At 44.9% G+C, this 17,733-nt stretch overlaps 1 protein-coding gene across 3 annotated transcripts in view; it reads right to left on the bottom strand.

The window, feature by feature from the left end:
* The window catches only part of DBF4B (DBF4 zinc finger B), a 109,161-nt gene that overhangs the window by 70,949 nt on the left and 20,479 nt on the right, over nucleotides 1–17,733 (bottom strand). The window contains exon 1 of one of the 3 annotated variants that reach the window (XM_029573476.1): nucleotides 1,800–1,948. The exons of 1 other annotated variant lie outside the window; for it this stretch is intronic. The gene's annotated coding sequence lies outside the window, so the exon portion shown is untranslated. Of the gene's footprint in view, nucleotides 1–1,617; nucleotides 1,739–1,799; nucleotides 1,949–17,733 lie in introns of those variants that run through there. One more of the 3 variants, XM_029573473.1, reaches the window with a different exon arrangement.

Here is a 17,733-nt window from a genome sequence, read left to right as displayed (position 1 = left end):
ACTGTACAAATAACTAACTACATTTAGGGTGTTGGCTCAACCCTTTATTTTGCATGTTTAATAAAAAAAAAACTGTCAGTCTAGGGCAAGTTTTCCAATTTCCATCACTGGGCAACCTGGTCTTCAGTGACCTGTAGAATGTACTGGGATGGGAGCTCACAAGTCAAGATTGCAAGTGAATCTTATGCAAGCACAGGGTAAACACTGAGGAACTTCAAGTCTTGATAATGTATATGCTAAAGGCTGTTAAAACATTTACTAAGCAAAAGGTCATGAGGTTTGATTCCCCCCTTCCCCTCCCCATACCAAGGTTTAGGAGGTCATTTACTCTAACTGTAGACCCATTATTTTAATACAGGAAGACTGGGTTATTCAGATCTGTTTCTCAACCAAGCTTCACAGAGACTAGTTAATGTTACATACATGTGTTCAATACCCAAACATTAGCATGAAGAGGTCACAAAATGCTGTATAATCATGTTGATGTTCAGCCTTTCCCAGATACTGACCTTCCTACACTGGCTTTGCAAAGTCAATAACAGGGAGATCTGAACATAACACACTATATTGTAACCTGCTACCATTGGGGGCAACTTGTGAAACCTTCACTCAAGAGGTAGAATAGCTCCTAGAGGACAGAAACCCAGATTTTAAACATGGAACTAGGCCAGCAGGAAAAGCCAATTTCATCTGGCCATTGAAGAAGTAGCTAGAATCAGAGTAACAGTTATAGTAGCAGCATTACAGGACTACAAGCCACAGAAGGATGTGGTCCAGGCAATTAGCATAGCTGGGTTTAAAATGGGGTTGGACAAGTTAATGGAAGAAAAGTCTATAAATTGTTATTAACCAGTTGATTCAAGGAGACCACCACTTATTCAATTTCTTGCTGCTCACACCCTATGATTTCCAGGGATTGGCCACTGTCAGAGTCAGAATACTGGGCTCGATGGACCTTTGGTTTAAACCAACGTGGCACTTATGTCCTTACTGTAACTACCGCACTGGTCAAGCCACAGTAGAAAACGCAAGACCTGTGCAATTTCCTTTAGTTTGTTTTAGTAATTTTTTTTTTTGAGAGGGCAGGTGCGGTGGCGAATGGAGGTCGCTTCAGTTATACCATATATTTACCTCCATAGACGACAACCAATTGAACAAAACATGTACCACAGGAAGGACTATTTAGGCAGGGGCTGGCTGCAAAACAGAGCGGAAGCAGAACTTCTGCATTCCCAGTGAATTTAGTAATACTGTGGCTGCATTTAGCGACGATCGGGTCAAAACAGACAGTACACATTTTAGTAAAGCAGGCGGGGGTGGGAAATATATACCAAGCCCCTCTTCTCGGAGAATACTTTTCAAATATTTGATTTGCAAAACAGTCGCAGGTCATGGGCTCCAGTTCAAACAGCTGAGCACCCCCGTCCCTCTGCAAGCAGTTTCAAAAGAATCAAATAACGAAAAACGCCAAACACTGCCCTCCCCCCGATTTCTCGAGAACTGTCCAGGAGCTTTCCCCCGCCTCTTCCTCGGGGATCTTATTAGTAATATTCTTCATTTGCGTGGCACTTTTAAGAGAGTTCAGGGCCCCCAAGCCGACGGTAACCCCGAACACACCGTCAATAAAGGCACCAGCTTATACTCCCGTCCTCCGTCACCACCGCCTCTCTCGCTCTCTTTCTCACAGATTTAAATTTCCTGACTGATCCTAGTTCGTCCCGCCGCTGCCCTGGGAGCGAGGGACGGCGGCGCGGAGGAGACAAACCACCGCCGTCTTGCGAGCGCACAGACATACTCACGCTATATACAAGTTCAGGTCACTAAGTTTATTAGTAGGGCAGTGTCTACAGTCTGTGTGAAAAGCTTTCCTGAAGTCCATCTGGCTTGGGGTAGGCAACGTTGGTCCTGGAGTACCACAACCAGATCTGGGTAAAAAAGGGTGGGAGTAGCTTGCTTATTATGGCGATTACTACCCCTAAACAATTAAGGCCAAGATTTATCAGAATGCGGTAAGTACCGCATGCGATAGCAAAAGGGGCGTGTTTATGCTAATGTAGTATTTATCGCATTTTGCGATAATTACCTATGCGAAGAGATAAGTTAGTGCACATTGCCATACCACTTCATATTCTGCGATGAGAGAGAGAGACTCTCTACCTGGGTAACATCAAGCTAGGTTGAGAGACCCTTGCCCAAATCTCATCTTGGAGTGAGTTTCCTCACTCCGAAGGCCAGCTAATCTTCACAAGAGACCACTGTTCTGTTCGTATGTCTCATGTACAATGTGAACGCGGCCCCTAACCCCCTACACTCTTACCTAATCCCCACCTCGAGTTACTAGGTGGGCCTATCCTAGGGATACAAATACCTATGCATGGGACATGCAACAAAATAAGTGTGAAAGCGCTTGCTGGGTAGACTGGATGGGCCATTTGGTCTTCTTCTGCCGTCATTTCTGTTTCTATAGTTTTCAGGATACGCACAGTGACCACGCATGAAGTATATTTGCATGCACTAGCGCCATTGAATACAAATATATCTCATGCATATTCATTGTAGATATCTTGAAAACCCAACTGGCTGTGGGGTCCCCAGGACATCTTTGGAAAGCTCTAGCCCTCTCCCATCACATTGGCTTTTGACCTAAAGTATTAAGAGGACATGACTGATGGAGTCAGGGCAAAGGGAATAGAATGGAGTTAATGGAAAGTGCTCCAAAGACAGACTGTGGAGGGGAAAAGGTAAAGAGTTTGGTGCTCAAAAGTCTGCCTAATTTGATTAGCAGGTGTGTTCAAGTCCTTTCTGGAGTTTGTTAATTGACAAGTCCCCCCAAATTTTGCTTTTTCCCTGACTAATGAAGTCCCATTTTTAAACTTGGGAACTCTCCAGATTTTGCCAGAGACTCAGGGAATCTGAATCCCCAGGGAAACATGAAAAAGCGCCAGGGTCTCTGTTTACAGCTTCAGAAAGCCTGCAGGGAACAAGAGAAGAGGGGGATCAGCTATAGCACACACTGCAAGAATACTAGGGAGAAACTGGAAAGAGACAGCAGCAGCTGTGATTCCAGGATTTGTGACTCAGCTGAGGGGTGAGTGAGGGAGCACAAGCCAAGGATTTGTGATTTAAGAGAGGGGTGAGAGCAAAGATTGTGCTGAAGTCAGGGAGGGAGGAAGGGAAAGAATGCTAGGGGTCATCCCTAGAGGGAGGGAAAGTGGTGGTGTTAGCAGAGAGAGGGTGTGGATTAGCAGGGAGGGAGTAGAACAGAGAAAGCTGATATGCATTATTCTTCCCCACCCCCTCGCAATCAACACCAATCTCGGGGTGACCAGAAGTGAAAAATTCCCAGTTAGATTAATGTTAGATTAGTTAGATTCCACCTCCGAGCCGCCGCCGCCGCTGCTAATCTAAAGAGGGGAGGCCTGTGCGATCGGCGCCCAGACCCGTCGGGGTAAGGCCTTTCAAATCCCCTTACCCCCGGCGAGCCCAGACGCCGAACACACGACCAGCTCACTGCGGTGTCCCTCCGCACAGCCCTCTGACCCCTCCGACAGCGCGACCAACCAACCAATCACTGTACAGAGAGGGACATTTAAAAAATTACCAGATCTTCAGGCACCGCTCATTCCACCTCCGAGCCGCCGCCGCTAATCTAAAAAGGGGAGGCCTGCGTGATCAGCGCCCAGACCCGTCGGGGTAAGGCCTTTCAAACCCCCTTACCCTCGGCGAGCCCAGACGCTGAACACGCGACCAGCTCACTGCGGCGTCCCTCCGCCCAGCCCTCTGACCCCTCCGACAGCGCGACCAACCAACCAATCAGTGTACAGAGAGGGACATTTAAAAAATTACCAGATCTTCAGGCGCCGCTCATTCCATCTCCGAGCTGCCGCTGCTAATCTAAAGAGGGGAGGCCTGCGCGATCGGCGCCCAGACCCGTCGGGGTAAGGCCTTTCAAATCCCCTTACCCCCGGCAAGCCCAGACGCCGAACACGCGACCAGCTCACCGTGGTGTCCCTCCGCACAGCCCTCTGACCCCCCCGACAGCACGACCAACCAACCAATCAGTGTACAGAGAGGGACATTTAAAAAATTACCAGAGGTGAGGTCACGTGATGCGATAGCCTGGTGAGTCGCGCTCTCCTGAGCTCCGGGTGTGGGCCTGCTAACAACTGCAAATCGGCGGCGTCTAACTAAACTAAAGTGCGATTTAAGAGGACCGGAGTGCAGCGGAACATCGGGTGTTTAGGCAGGGCGAGCGGCACCTCAGCAGGCATGTCGGCAAAGCCACTCAGGAAGGAAAAAGAAAAACCGAAGGGTAGCGCCGGGGAATCCAAAATGGCCGACGGCGCGAAGGAAACGGACTCGGCAGGCATCGATGAAGCGGCGATTTCTAAAATGACTGCGGCTGTGGTGGAGGCGCTGGAACCTAACTTTGCCGGCATTGCGGAGAACTTCACGACCCTTAAGGACTCATTAGGGGACATTGGTCGTCGGATCGAGGGGGCTGAGGGCCGCATAGCTGCTGTGGAAGAAGAGCAGCACGCACTCACGGCACGAGTCAAAGCCCTGGAGCAAGCGGTAAGCACTGCAGACAATAAGCTGGAAGATTTAGAAAATAGAGCCAGAAGAAATAACCTGAAATTCCTGGGTTTGCCGGAGGAGATACTGGAAAGTGAGTTACAAACCCTAATTGAAACGTGGTTGCCTGGAGCGCTCAATCTGGAGACCCTGGCGGGCAAGCTTGTTATTGAAAGGGCCCATAGGTTGGGGCCTAGGAGGGATGCAGACACGAGGCCTCGCCTAGTCATTGCCAAATTCATGAATTGGGCGCACAGGGCCGCTATACTGACGGCGTTCCAGAAGAAGAGAGACCTCCGATATAAGGAGCATAAAATCATCCTTTTTCAGGACTTTTCCGTGGCGGTGGCAGCAAAAAGGAAGCTATTTACCCCAATCTGCAATGATTTTTATAATAGTAACATCAGATTTGCGCTGCAGTTCCCTGCTACACTAAAGGTCTGGCGGGATGGCAAAGTGTTCACCTTTGATTCACCGGCCACGGCAAAGGAATGGCTGCAGAACTCAGCTGGGGTGAAGTGAGTATCAGAGGATGCAGGCCATTTGGCTAGATTGTTTGGGGACTAGCTCAGCCTGTCTGATAGCTTTCAGTTTCGTACCGGCTGGAGGGAGCTGAGGGATTTCTTCAGTCAAGAGGAACAGCAGCATTACCGGTTGCTAGTTATCTGTTGAGTATGGACCGTTTTTTTTTCGTTTTTTTTCTTCCTTGTTGTTTTTCGTTATCCTTTGGAGATTGTGGCACAGCGCGAATGGACCATTTTCCTGGAGACTTTGGACGGTGTCTGTGGAGAGCACATGGGGATCCTGGAGCTGTAGACACTGAATACGGATTACAGACGACAACTGTCAGGGAGAGTAGTGTCCGCTGGCGAAGTCCGGAGGCTGTCCGGCTCCGAAGGAGGTGCCAGGAGGACTCAAGTTTATGGAATTCCTTCATTAGTAATGCATTAGTAGTTTATATAGTTAATGCGCTGTTTGTAACAATACACAACACAGACAACGAAACGACCCAGTGTTTATCAAGTGTATGTTAGGCTTGATGTTTTGAGTGCCGAGTATGGGGACTGGAAAGGGGATATGTGGGTCCACACCCGGTCGCATTATACACGGACCTCTAGCCCACACGTATGTGGGCCAACCTCTTTCTACTTCTGGTTGTGGGGGGGCGGATTGCGGGGAGGGGAGGGCGGGTAGCTGAGGGCGGGGAAGGGTGGTGGGGGAGGGGGAGGACACATTCTACCCTGGGTGGACGTAGTTGGTGGGAAAGAGGTAGGTTAGAAAGAAGGGGAGCGGTTCAGGCTGGGGAACTGCTCGCCAGGTTAGGATACTACTGGATGGAGGGTTATGCAACGGAATTAACTACAGGATAGGTCAGACGAGATATATATCATGGAACGTGGGTGGTATAGGTACACCGGTGAAGAGACAAAAAATATTGAGTGCACTTCAGAGACACAAAGTGGGGATAGCTGCTCTCCAGGAGACGCATTTGTCTATGGAGGAAAGTTTGAAATTAAAAAAACAGTGGGTGGGACAGTGTTTTGCTACACCGGCGGTAGGGAGAAAGGCGGGGGTAGCATTTTTAATACACAAAAATGTAAAGTTTGAACTACTTCGACAAATAACTGATGATCAGGGGAGATACCTCATCTTAATTGCTAAGGTGAACGGCGTGGCGGTTACACTGTGCAACCTGTATGCCCCAAATGCCTATGCCCACTCCTTCTTTCAGGCCGTGATGGGCAAGCTGGTGGAGAATTTGCAGGGCCCGATAGTGATCCTAGGGGATTTCAACTGTGTCAATGATCCATCTGTGGATAGATCTCAAAGGGCTCTCCATACGCAAAATATGAAAGGAAAAGGAGTGGCGTATTTATGTGCAGAACTACAGTTGATAGATATTTGGCGTACGCTTAACCCTACTGAAAGAGACTACACGCACGTCTCTAAAGCACATGCGACTTTATCGCGAATTGACTACGTGTTGCTCTCGACCAGCTTGCTCCCCAAAATTGGTCGGGCCGCGATCGGGCCCATAGAAATATCGGACCATGCGATAATTTGGGTGGATATAGGGGATAGGGAAGGAAAGTCCTTGGCCAATCAGTGGAAGTTTCCGAGTCACTTGTATGGAGACTCTAAGTTTCAGGAGTTCCTGTCAAGTAAATGGGAAGATTTTGCCATAAATAATGCAGCGCATAAAGCAGACCCTTGGCTTTACTGGGAGACCAGTAAGGCGGTAATGAGAGGTGAAATTATGTCCTACACCATAGCAAAATCGAGAGCGCTGGTTCAGAATATATTGACCCTGGAAAGCCAACTAAGCACGGCCAAACAGGATTTAGCTCGCCAGAAATCTCCCCAGGCGCAAACACACTATAACGACATTTTAAGGTCGCTGAATACTTTATTACATGAAAGGGCACAGAGGGGGCTACAACGGGGAACACACCAATTTTCAGGCATGGCATAAATCTGGCAAGGTCCTGGCGAACATGGTACGGCTAGCTAGAGGCAGTGCTATGATTGATAAGCTCTGTAGGGCTGATGGTACCCCAATTGTCGCGGGGAAGGAAATATGTGCAGAATTTCGCTCTTTTTATGAGAAGCTATATACGGAGGACAGGTTGGGGGGCGGAGCACAAGAGGCTGAGTTTTTTGCGGGACTGCATATACCACAGATTACTGCTCAGCACTTGGAGTATCTGAATAAGCCCATACACCTAGAAGAATTGCGGGGGGCTATTATGGCAAGCAAAGGTAACAAAGCCCCGGGACCAGATGGGCTTACTGCCGAATATTACAAAAGCCTACATGCCCGGGCGGGGGACGATCTCCTGGCCTTCTATAGAGAAGCCCAAAGGAGGGGTAAATTCCCGGATGATCTTACGAGGGCCTTTATTACGGTCTTGGAAAAACCGGGCAAAAATTTATCCATGCCAGCGGCATATCGGCCGATTTCCCTGTTAAACTTTGAGGCGAAACTGTTTGCCAAAATTATGGCAGACAGGATGAGTGGGGTATTTCCGAACATTATCACACAAAATCAGGTGGGTTTTGTGAAAGGTAGGGCAATAAGTACCAATATCACAAAATTAATAATAGCAATGGAAGAATGCATAAAAAAGGGTACCGAGGCAGTACTGGTAGGCTTTGATTCGGAAAAAGCATTCGATAGGGTTTCCTGGGATTATCTTTTTTCAGTTCTTCATAGATATGGCTTTAAGGGCGCGATAGTGGAAGCTATTCGCATGCTGTATCAGGCCCCAAAGTCGGCGATCAGAGCCAATGGACAGGTTTCGGAGGACTTTCAGCTTTATCGGGGTACAAGGCAGGGGTGTCCGCTGTCGCCTCTGTTGTATATTCTATCTATAGATCCCTTGCTACGAAAGTTAGAAACGGACCAACAGATATCAGGATTTACCTGGGGGAGGCAGGAATTCAAGGTTTCCGCCTTTGCGGACGATGTCCTTGTTTTTCTGACAAATCCACAAAGGTCCCTGGAACGGGTATTGGCTCACCAACATTTGTTTGGAGCATTTGCGGGACTTAAAATAAATGTTGAAAAATCGGAAGCAATGGACATCGGAAACCGGGTGCGGGAAAATTGGGTGGGGGACTTCCGATTGCGTTGGGCGGATACCACCATGAGATACCTGGGAATTCTACTAACCAGGGATGTTACCAAACTGTATGACGTGAATATCACGCCCTTACTCCAAAACATGACCAAAAAGCTGTCCACCTGGGGCTCTTTACCACTATCTTTGAAAGGGAAGATTGCTCTACTTAAAATGTTGGAACTACCGCGGTGGTTATATGTACTCCAACAAGTTCCCCTGTGGTTAAAAAAGAAGGAGTTAGATCTCGTGAATAGGGCGATACGTATATATTTGTGGGGGGGGGTGCAAACCCAGATTATCCTTAAAAACATTGCAGCTGACGCGAGGGCAGGGAGGGCTAGCTTGTCCCAACTGGAGAGAATATAATTTAGCATGCATACTGCGTCATGTACAGGATTGGCTGGAAAACACGGGAAAGTACACCCCCAGACAGTTTCTACTGAGTTGGTTATTTCCCTATAGTCCAGAAACGTTGATACAGATCCCAGGAGCTCAGGTGCCGGCGGAATATAAAAATCATATGATAATCACGGAGGGGCGGAAGGCCTGGAGGTATCTGTGCGTTCAAAAATTGCGCTTAGGCGGCATTGGTACCCCTTACATAACGTTCTGGGGTAACCCTATGTTTCCTAGTGGTTTGCTGGGACCGATATTCCAGAGGTGGTGTAAAAAAGGGATATGGAGTGTCTTTCAGTTATTCGCACCTGGGACTGGGTTTATGTGGTCCTTTCAGGAGCTGCAAGCCACATATGAGCTCCCGAAACAAGATTTCTTTGCTTTTCTGCAAGCCAGACATTATGCGCACGCACTTTTCGGAGCATATACGTTAGACTCCAAGTGGGATACTTTGAGAGCGTTTTTTGGGCCAGGAACCAAGTCTGGGCATTCTTGCTCTTCGCTATCCCAAGCCCTACGGGCAATTCCGGTCCTAGCGGCCAAATTGGAGATCCAAAATAAGTGGGTGAGACTGGCAAATGTATACCTGGCTCTCGCAGACATAGGGGAAATTTTAGAAAAAAGCGCTAAGGTGTCTGAAAATGTCGTTCTTCAAGAGATAGGTTTTAAGGTATTACACGGCATGTATGTATCACAGGCTCAAAGATATGCTGCAAAACTATGTGAATCTGCTGTATGTATTAAATGTCACGGGGAACGGGGGACATTTTTACACAGTATATGGGACTGTCCTACCATTGTAGTGTTTTGGACAGAAGTACTGCAGAGCCTAGAGAAGATTACTCTGATTGCTATTCCTAGGGATATTAAGGTGTGCCTGTTTCGTCTCCCTCATACCTCTACGTTACAGGACTTGCCGGATGGGGAGTGGTCCTTTGTGGAAAAAGCACTGCTAATTGCAGTTCAGACAATCTTATCCCAATGGATTTCGCCTGAGAGACCCACGGGGAGACAATGGCATGCACGCCTGCTAGCGTTATTGCAACAGGAACTATGGACCGCGCAGTCTCAACCACAAGCAAAACAGGCTATGTGTTCAGGAGTGTGGAACAAACTTTGGTGGTCTTTAACTGATGCAAGGAGAACTCTTATATTGACTATAACGGGATATAAATACCGGCATTCCGGAGAGGGTCCCAAATCAGAGTCCGGACATTAAGGGACGAGATACAGTTCAGGAAAAGGGACATGCTATTGTGTTACTGGAGAGATACATGGGTGTCTTGCACGGGAGAAGTGGGATAATTGATGACCGCCTGTATTCTTGTTTGACTATGTCCGACTATCATGAGTATCCTGTATTTCTGGGAGTTGGGGTAATGTGTCCGGAGTTGGGGGAGGGGGGGATGGGGCGGAGGGGGAAGGGGTGAGACTTTGTTTAAGTGTGAAATGATAGGTATCACAGTGTATGGTTTCGTTGGAAAATATTGAAAATGCTAATAAAGAAAGTTCAAAAAAAAAAAAAAATTACCAGATCTTCAGGCGTCGCGCGCCGAAGGTGCGCGACAAAGTGGCAGGCCCCTTTGTGCGCCCCTTCGTGCAGCCACTGAGATAGAAAAGAAGATAAAATTCTGTATTTCAAATTCACCCTTCTCCTCCAACCAAGATTCTCCAACCTCAGGAACTCTCGTACTGATCCCTACCATACAGATCTCAATTCGTAACTTAACTAACATCACATACTATCCTCCAGACAAAGTGAACTCTAAAATTCCCTGAAAAGCTATCCATAAACACCATCATGACTCACCCTGCTGTGAACAACCAGACAAGAAACAACCATCTGATTAAAATCCCACTTCTCAAACATGCAAGAAACCTTCTCTACCTCACCTTCTTCTTGATAAATGCCCAATCTCTGTCTAAGAAATTCATGATTATTTCAGACCTAATCCAAGCAAAGAATCCTGACTTCTTCGCTATAACAGAAACTTGGCTCAAAGACATCGACTCTGTACTTACAAATCAGCTAACCAACAACGATTACAACATATTCTCAATCCCACAAAAATCCCGCAGAGGAGGAGGACTACTCCTCCTCATAAAAAAACATTTCTCTAAGCTGATCCCTCACAACCTTCCTAAGAAATTCAAAATTGCTTTACTCGACTCTGAATTCCTACAAATATGCCTTGTATACTGCCCACCCAAACTTCTCGACAATGAGATCTCCCCCCTACTAGAATTTTTAATAACCAACATTAACACAAATAAACCATCCATAATACTCGGTGATTTCAACCTTCTTGATGCCCTACCTAGATCTCAAAACTGCCAAACCTTACTCGACATGCTTTCCAGCCTAAACCTGATCCAACTTGTAAACAACCCAACTCACAAAGCAGGTCATACGCTGGATCTGATATTCACCAACCAATACCTCTTCGACACTACATTATTAAACCTGTCCCCTGGTCAGATCACTATCTAATTAAATGCTGTGCACAAATCAGTACCAACAAAATGACAAGAACTAACAAACCAATATCATTCAAATACAGACCCCCCTTCCAACTCGACTCACTCAAACAAGAATTGGGGAAACAGCTTATGAATCTGGACCTATCCAACATACATAACGCCACTCAGTCCTGGTTCAACCTTACAAAACAAACAGCAAACAACATAAATCCCGAGAAAATGAAACTGATAAAACAAAACAGAACAAAAAACAACCCATGGTTCAATTCACACCTCAGAACTCTGAAATCCAATCTCAGAAAATTAGAAAAAGAATGGTGCAAATCCAAATGCCAACAAACCATTCAAAGATACCGCACACAACTCGCCGACTACAAGAAAGCAATCCTGAATGCTAAACGTGAATACTATAGCCTAAAGATAAAAAAACTCTACAAATAAATCAAACTCCCTCTTCAACATTGTAAAAAACCTAATCGAAAATAACAACAAAAACATACCAACTACTGATGCAAATAACCTAAGCCAAGACCTCGCAAATTTCTTCAAGAACAAAATAGACAAAATAACTGAATCCTTCATCATCCCTTCTACTGACGAAGTACCTTATGATCCACCATCTTTAGCATCATGGTCGAATTTCGAACCAATTTCAATTATTGAAATAGAAAAGATGCTTCAAAAAATAAACCCTGCTCGACATGACCGCGATACTATCCCAACCCGAGTATTAAAGGAAATAAAACATATCATTGCACCAACATTAGCTGCAATCATAAACAAATCACTCGAAGAAGGTCATCTACCAGCCAATCTGAAAACTGCAACAATCACTCCCATCGCAAAAAAAAAGAATCTAGACCCAAAAGACCTGAATAATTACCGTCCCATCTCCAACCTTCCCCTTCTTGCCAAATTGACTGAAAAAGCAGCTTTGAACCAACTCAACGAACACCTAGAGATCAACAAGATTCTTCACCCTGCTCAACACGGTTTCAGAAAGAACCGCAGCACTGAAACACTACTGATCAATTTATCTAACAAAATAATAAGAGGCTTCGACAACAAACTAAGTCACTTATTAATACTACTTGATCTATCTGCAGCCTTTGACACTGTAGACCACAAAAAACTAATTTCAAGTCTTGCCAACATAGGTCTTTCTGGAAAAACACTTGACTGGTTCACTTCATTCTTAAAAGACAGATTCTTCAAAGTCACCTTTAATAACATATCATCTGATCCCTGTCCCCTCGAAACCGAGGTTCTTCAAGGGTCTGCCCTCTCGGCCACCCTCTTCAATATTTACCTACTCCCACGCTGTCATTTCATTTCAAATCTAGGATTCACTTTCTTTCTGTATGCAGATGACATTCAATTACTCATCCCAATTACATTTACCATCCAAGATGCTATACACCTCACAGTTAACCACCTCAACTCAATCAGAAAATTCCTGAACCAACTAAAGTTATGTCTCAATATGAACAAAACTGAATGCATCCTCATAAAAAGAAACAACCCAGAGCAAACATCCCAAATGCCTTCCATTCAAATCGACAACATCAATATCCAACTAAAGAACCCAGTAAAAGACCTCGGTATCTGGTTAGACAATGAATTAAACCTCAAAAAATGCATCGCAACAAAAACAAGAGAGGGCTTTCACAAACTTCATGTACTCAAACATCTTAAACCTTTATTACACCCGTATGATTTCAGAACAGTTTTGCAATCACTCATATTCTCAAGTCTGGATTATTGCAATGCGATTTTCATCGGCCTCCCCAAATCTACACTAAAACCTTTACAATTACTCCAAAATGCTGCAGCACGAGTTCTTACGGCAAGAAGAAATATGAACACATCTCCCCAATTTTGATGAATCTCCATTGGCTACTGATCATACAAAGGATCAAATACAAAACATTAACTACTCTACATAATGAAATCTACAAAGTTGACAACTCCCTCCCTTGATCACATGATTCAACTGCACAAAACTCCATGCACTACAAGAATCACTGGCAAAGTGCAACTAATCATACCCCCCCTTACCTCTGCTAAACTATCCATCACCAGGAATAGAGCCTTCTCTATTGCCGGACCTAATGAATGGAACTCTCTACCAATCTACCTAAGTTCAATCAGGGACTCCAAATCTTTCAAAAAAGAACTTAAAACATGGTTATTTAGACAATCTTTCTCAAACGGAGTTGGATAACCCAATATATTATCTTAAGACTCACTCCCAGTAACAACCATGCTTTTAAATCCTCCTCACCCCTTCTTACCTATTATACCATATCTATTCTCATCCAATCTTATATTAATACTTATTTTTACTCCTCTATTTCCCTTGAACCTTTCCTTTTCCTTTTATTCCTTACCTGCTCACCTTTGAATAAATTGCTCTATCACACCCTGCAATGTTACTCCTAAATTATTCCCCTAATTAACTAACATCATTTGTTAAATCTCAGCAAGTCCAATTCATATGTCATTCTTTATTAAATCTGTTTTTAAATCTGTTTCTTTTCTGCTTATGCCGAAATTATAATTGTTATCTACATTTATATGCGTTATGAACACGTTTTATGTATATTGTTTTTCTCTGTAAACCGGAGTGAAGGCATTCTGCTATACTTCGGTATAAAAAAAGAAACTAAATAAATAAATAAATAATGTTAAGTGATTCACAAATTTTAATAAAGATAAAGGTATGCCCATTTCTGTGAGAGACCGTCCCTCACAGAAAATCAAGAGAAGAGGACTAGCACAGATGGTAAACTACCAGCCTGGGTCAGTTTAAACATTTATGGCTGATATCAGAATTCATGTCTACCTGACACTGGGTTAATGCGAGGCTTTTCTGACATTCACACTTGTTAGATAATTTACAAGGAAGCTTTGTAAAGTGACTAGTAACACTTGATCTCCAAGCACTTGGCAAAATGAGAGCCTTCCAATTCCTAGAAGCCATTTACACAGTCTATTCGTCCTGAACCACACAGACTTTCCCTGGCTATGGATTAGGACCTGAACTGATGTAAGAGAGCTGCTAATCATGTCAAAGGCCAGAATACAGCAAGGTCACCAATGAGCTCCATCGTATCGATGGACTTTTAGGCTCAGCTTTCTAAGACCTCAGTCTGACATTCCAATACCTGAAAGGTTTTAATAACCTACAAGAGGTAAAATCTTTCTCAGTGGAAAGGAAGTTCTAAAACAAAGTCATGACATGAGGCTCTAAGGCAGGGCTTTCAAAACCTATCCTGAAGATCGCACAGCCAGTCGGGTTTTCAGGATATCCACAATGAATATGCATGAGACTGGCTGTGGAATCTCCAGGACAGGTTTGGGAAGCCCTGATCTAAGGAGGTGAACTCAGGAGCAACATCAGGGAATATTTTTTTAAAAGGGTGGCATATCCCTGGAATGACCTCCCAGAGCAGGTGATGGAGGCTAAGACAGTAACAGATTTCAATAGGACATGAGAAACACAGAGGATCTTTAGTTGCAAAAAAAAAATGAAGAGCCAGCAGAAACACACCCTAGTGCAGAAGTTCCCAACCTTTTTTTGTGTCACAGCAACCTAGCACAGAATTCATTTCATCGTTGCACGCACCATCACCTTCCCTGTCCTCCCAACCCCTGGCATGTAAGCCACTCTAAAATTCCTGAAAGGCAGAATATAAATCAAATTTAAAAATAGCATCACCTTCCCTCTCACCCTACCCCCTGGGCATCATTCACCATCTCTCCTTCCCCCACCCTCTAACATCATCACTCATTTTTCCCTCCCCCATACCATCACCTTTTCTTTCATTCCCTCTCACTCCACCCCCTGGTATCATTATCACCTTCCTTTCCCTCTAATCTTGCATCACTTCCCTCCCATCCCCTGGCATCATCACCTTCTTCCTTTGCCTCTTCATCCCCTAGCATCATCATCATCACCTTCTCCTCCCACACCCTCAGCACCATCATTATAATCACCTTCTCTTCCTTTACCTCTCCCCCCTGGCATCATCATCACCTTCCTCTCTCTCACCCCCTGGCATCATCACCCTTCCTTCCTTCCACCCCCCTGGCATCATCACCTTCTCTTCTCGCTCCCCCAGTATCATAGCCTTTTCCCTTCCCTTTCTCTCCACCTCTTCCCTCCCAGCAACATTACTTTCTCCCTTCTCTCTTCTTCCATTCCATGGCATCATCACCCCTTTATCCACCCACCCCTCATAAGAACATAAGAAATTGCCATGCTGGGTCAGACCAAGGGTCCATCAAGCCCAGCATCCTGTTTCCAACAGTGGCCAATCCAGGCCATAAGAACCTGGCAATTACCCAAATAGTAAGAAGATCCCATGCTACTGATGCAATTAATAGCAGTGGCTATTCCCTAAGTAAACTTGATTAATAGCCGTTAATGGACTTCTCCTCCATAAAACTTATCCAAACGTTTTTTGAACCCAGCTACACTAACTGCACTAACCACATCCTCTGGCAACAAATTCCAGAGCTTTATTGTGCGTTGAGTGAAAAAGAATTTTCTCCGATTAGTCTTAATGTGCTACTTGCTAACTTCATGGAATGCCCCTAGTCCTTCTATTATTCGAAAGGGTAAATAACCGAGTCACATCTACTCGTTCAAGACCTCTCATGATCTTAAAGACCTCTATCATATCCCCCCTCAGCCGTCTCTTCTCCAAGCTGAACAGCCCTAACCTCTTCAGCCTTTCCTCATAGGGGAGCTGTTCCATCCCCTTTATCATTTTGGTTGACCTTCTCTGTACCTTCTCCATCGCAACTATATCTTTTTTGAGATGCGGTGACCAGAATTGTACACAATACTCAAGGTGCAGTCTCAACATGGAGCGATACAGAGGCATTATGACATTTTCTGTTCTATTAACCATTCCCTTCCTAATAATTCTTAACGTTCTATTTGCTTTTCTGTCTGCTGCAGCACACTGAGCCGACGATTTTAAAGTATTATCCACTATGATGCCTAGATCTTTTTCCTGGGTGGTTGCTCCTAATATGGAATCTAACATCATGTAACTACAGCAAGGGTTATTTTTCCCTATATGCAACACCTTGCACTTGTCCACATATAATTTCATCTGCCATTTGGATGCCCATTCTTCCAGTCTTGCAAGGTCCTCCTGTAATGTATCACAGTCTGCTTGTGATTTAACTACTCTGAATAATTTTGTATCATCCGCAAATTTGATAACCTCACTCACTGTATTCCTTTCCAGATCATTTATATATATATTGAAAAGCACCGGTCCAAGTACAGATCCCTGTGGCACTTCACTGTTTACCCTTTTCCACTGAGAAAATTGACCATTTAATCCTACTCTCTGTTTCCTGTCTTTTAACCAGTTTGTAATCCACGAAAGGACATCGCCTCCTATCCCATGACTTTTTAGTTTTCGTAGAAGCCTCTCATGAGGGACTTTGTCAAATGCCTTCTGAAAATCCAAATACACTACATCTACCGGTTCACCTTTATCCACATGTTTATTAACCCCTTCAAAAAAATGAAGCAGATTTGTTAGGCAAGACTTCCCTTGGGTAAATCCATGTTGACTGTGTCCCATTAAATCATGTCTTTCTATATGCTCTACGATTTTGATCTTGAGAATAGTTTCCACTATTTTTCCTGGCACTGAAGTCAGGCTCACTGGTCTATAGTTACCCGGATCGCCCCTGGAGCCTTTTTTAAATATTGGGGTTACATTTAAATATTGGGGTTACATTGGCCACCCTCCAGTCTTCAGGTACAATGGATGATTTTAATGATAGGTTACAAATTTTAACTAATAGATCAGAAATTTCATTTTTTAGTTCCTTCAGAACCCTAGGATGCATACCATCCGGTCCAGGTGATTTGCTACTCTTTAGTTTGTCAAACTGGCCTACTACATCTTCCAGGTTCACAGTCTCCTTTCTCCATCAGAACCACCTTCTCCTCCCACATCCTCTGCATTATTATCACCTGCCCTGGCCCCATCATTTTCTCCTCCCTTCCTTCTTTCCCAACCCATGGCATCATCATCACCTTTCCTTCTCTCTACCCCATCCCATGGCATCATTAACTCCTCTCCCCTTCCCTTTCTCCTTGGTATCATCACCATCCCTTCTCCACCATCCTAGCATCATCACCTCCCTTCCCCTATCTCCACCTCCCTGGCATCATCATCTTCCCATCCATCTCTCGCACAATTTGGCACATTCATCTGTCCTTCTCCCCCCCCCCCCCCCCCCATATCCTGGTACTAAAAAAAGTCTGAAGCATGGGTAAACAGATCACACATATGGGGAAAATACAGCAAAAATAATGTGTGGCAAACAATGTACTGGACAATGACCATTAACAAAGAATTTTGTTTATGCACAAGCACACATCAGTTGTGCATAATTCTAGACATACAGTTCAATCATAGTGTACAAGCAAGGACCTGGTCATTGTCCAGTACATTGTTTGCCACACATTATTTTTGCTGTTCTGAAAGAAGTCTGACCAGCACTTACCTGGTACTTCTCGCTTGCCTCTGCAATCACAAGTGCACAAGGCCAGCAGGTCTGGCAAGATTCAGGACCCCCGTATTTTCCATTGCAGAGGAAAGTCTGCAGCGGCCTATAACAT

Source organism: Rhinatrema bivittatum, chromosome 12, assembly GCF_901001135.1.
Source record: "Rhinatrema bivittatum chromosome 12, aRhiBiv1.1, whole genome shotgun sequence".
Classification (NCBI taxonomy): domain Eukaryota; kingdom Metazoa; phylum Chordata; class Amphibia; order Gymnophiona; family Rhinatrematidae; genus Rhinatrema; species Rhinatrema bivittatum.
The sequence above is the reverse complement of the archived record's forward strand: the minus strand, read 5'-3'. Positions and strand labels throughout refer to the sequence as shown.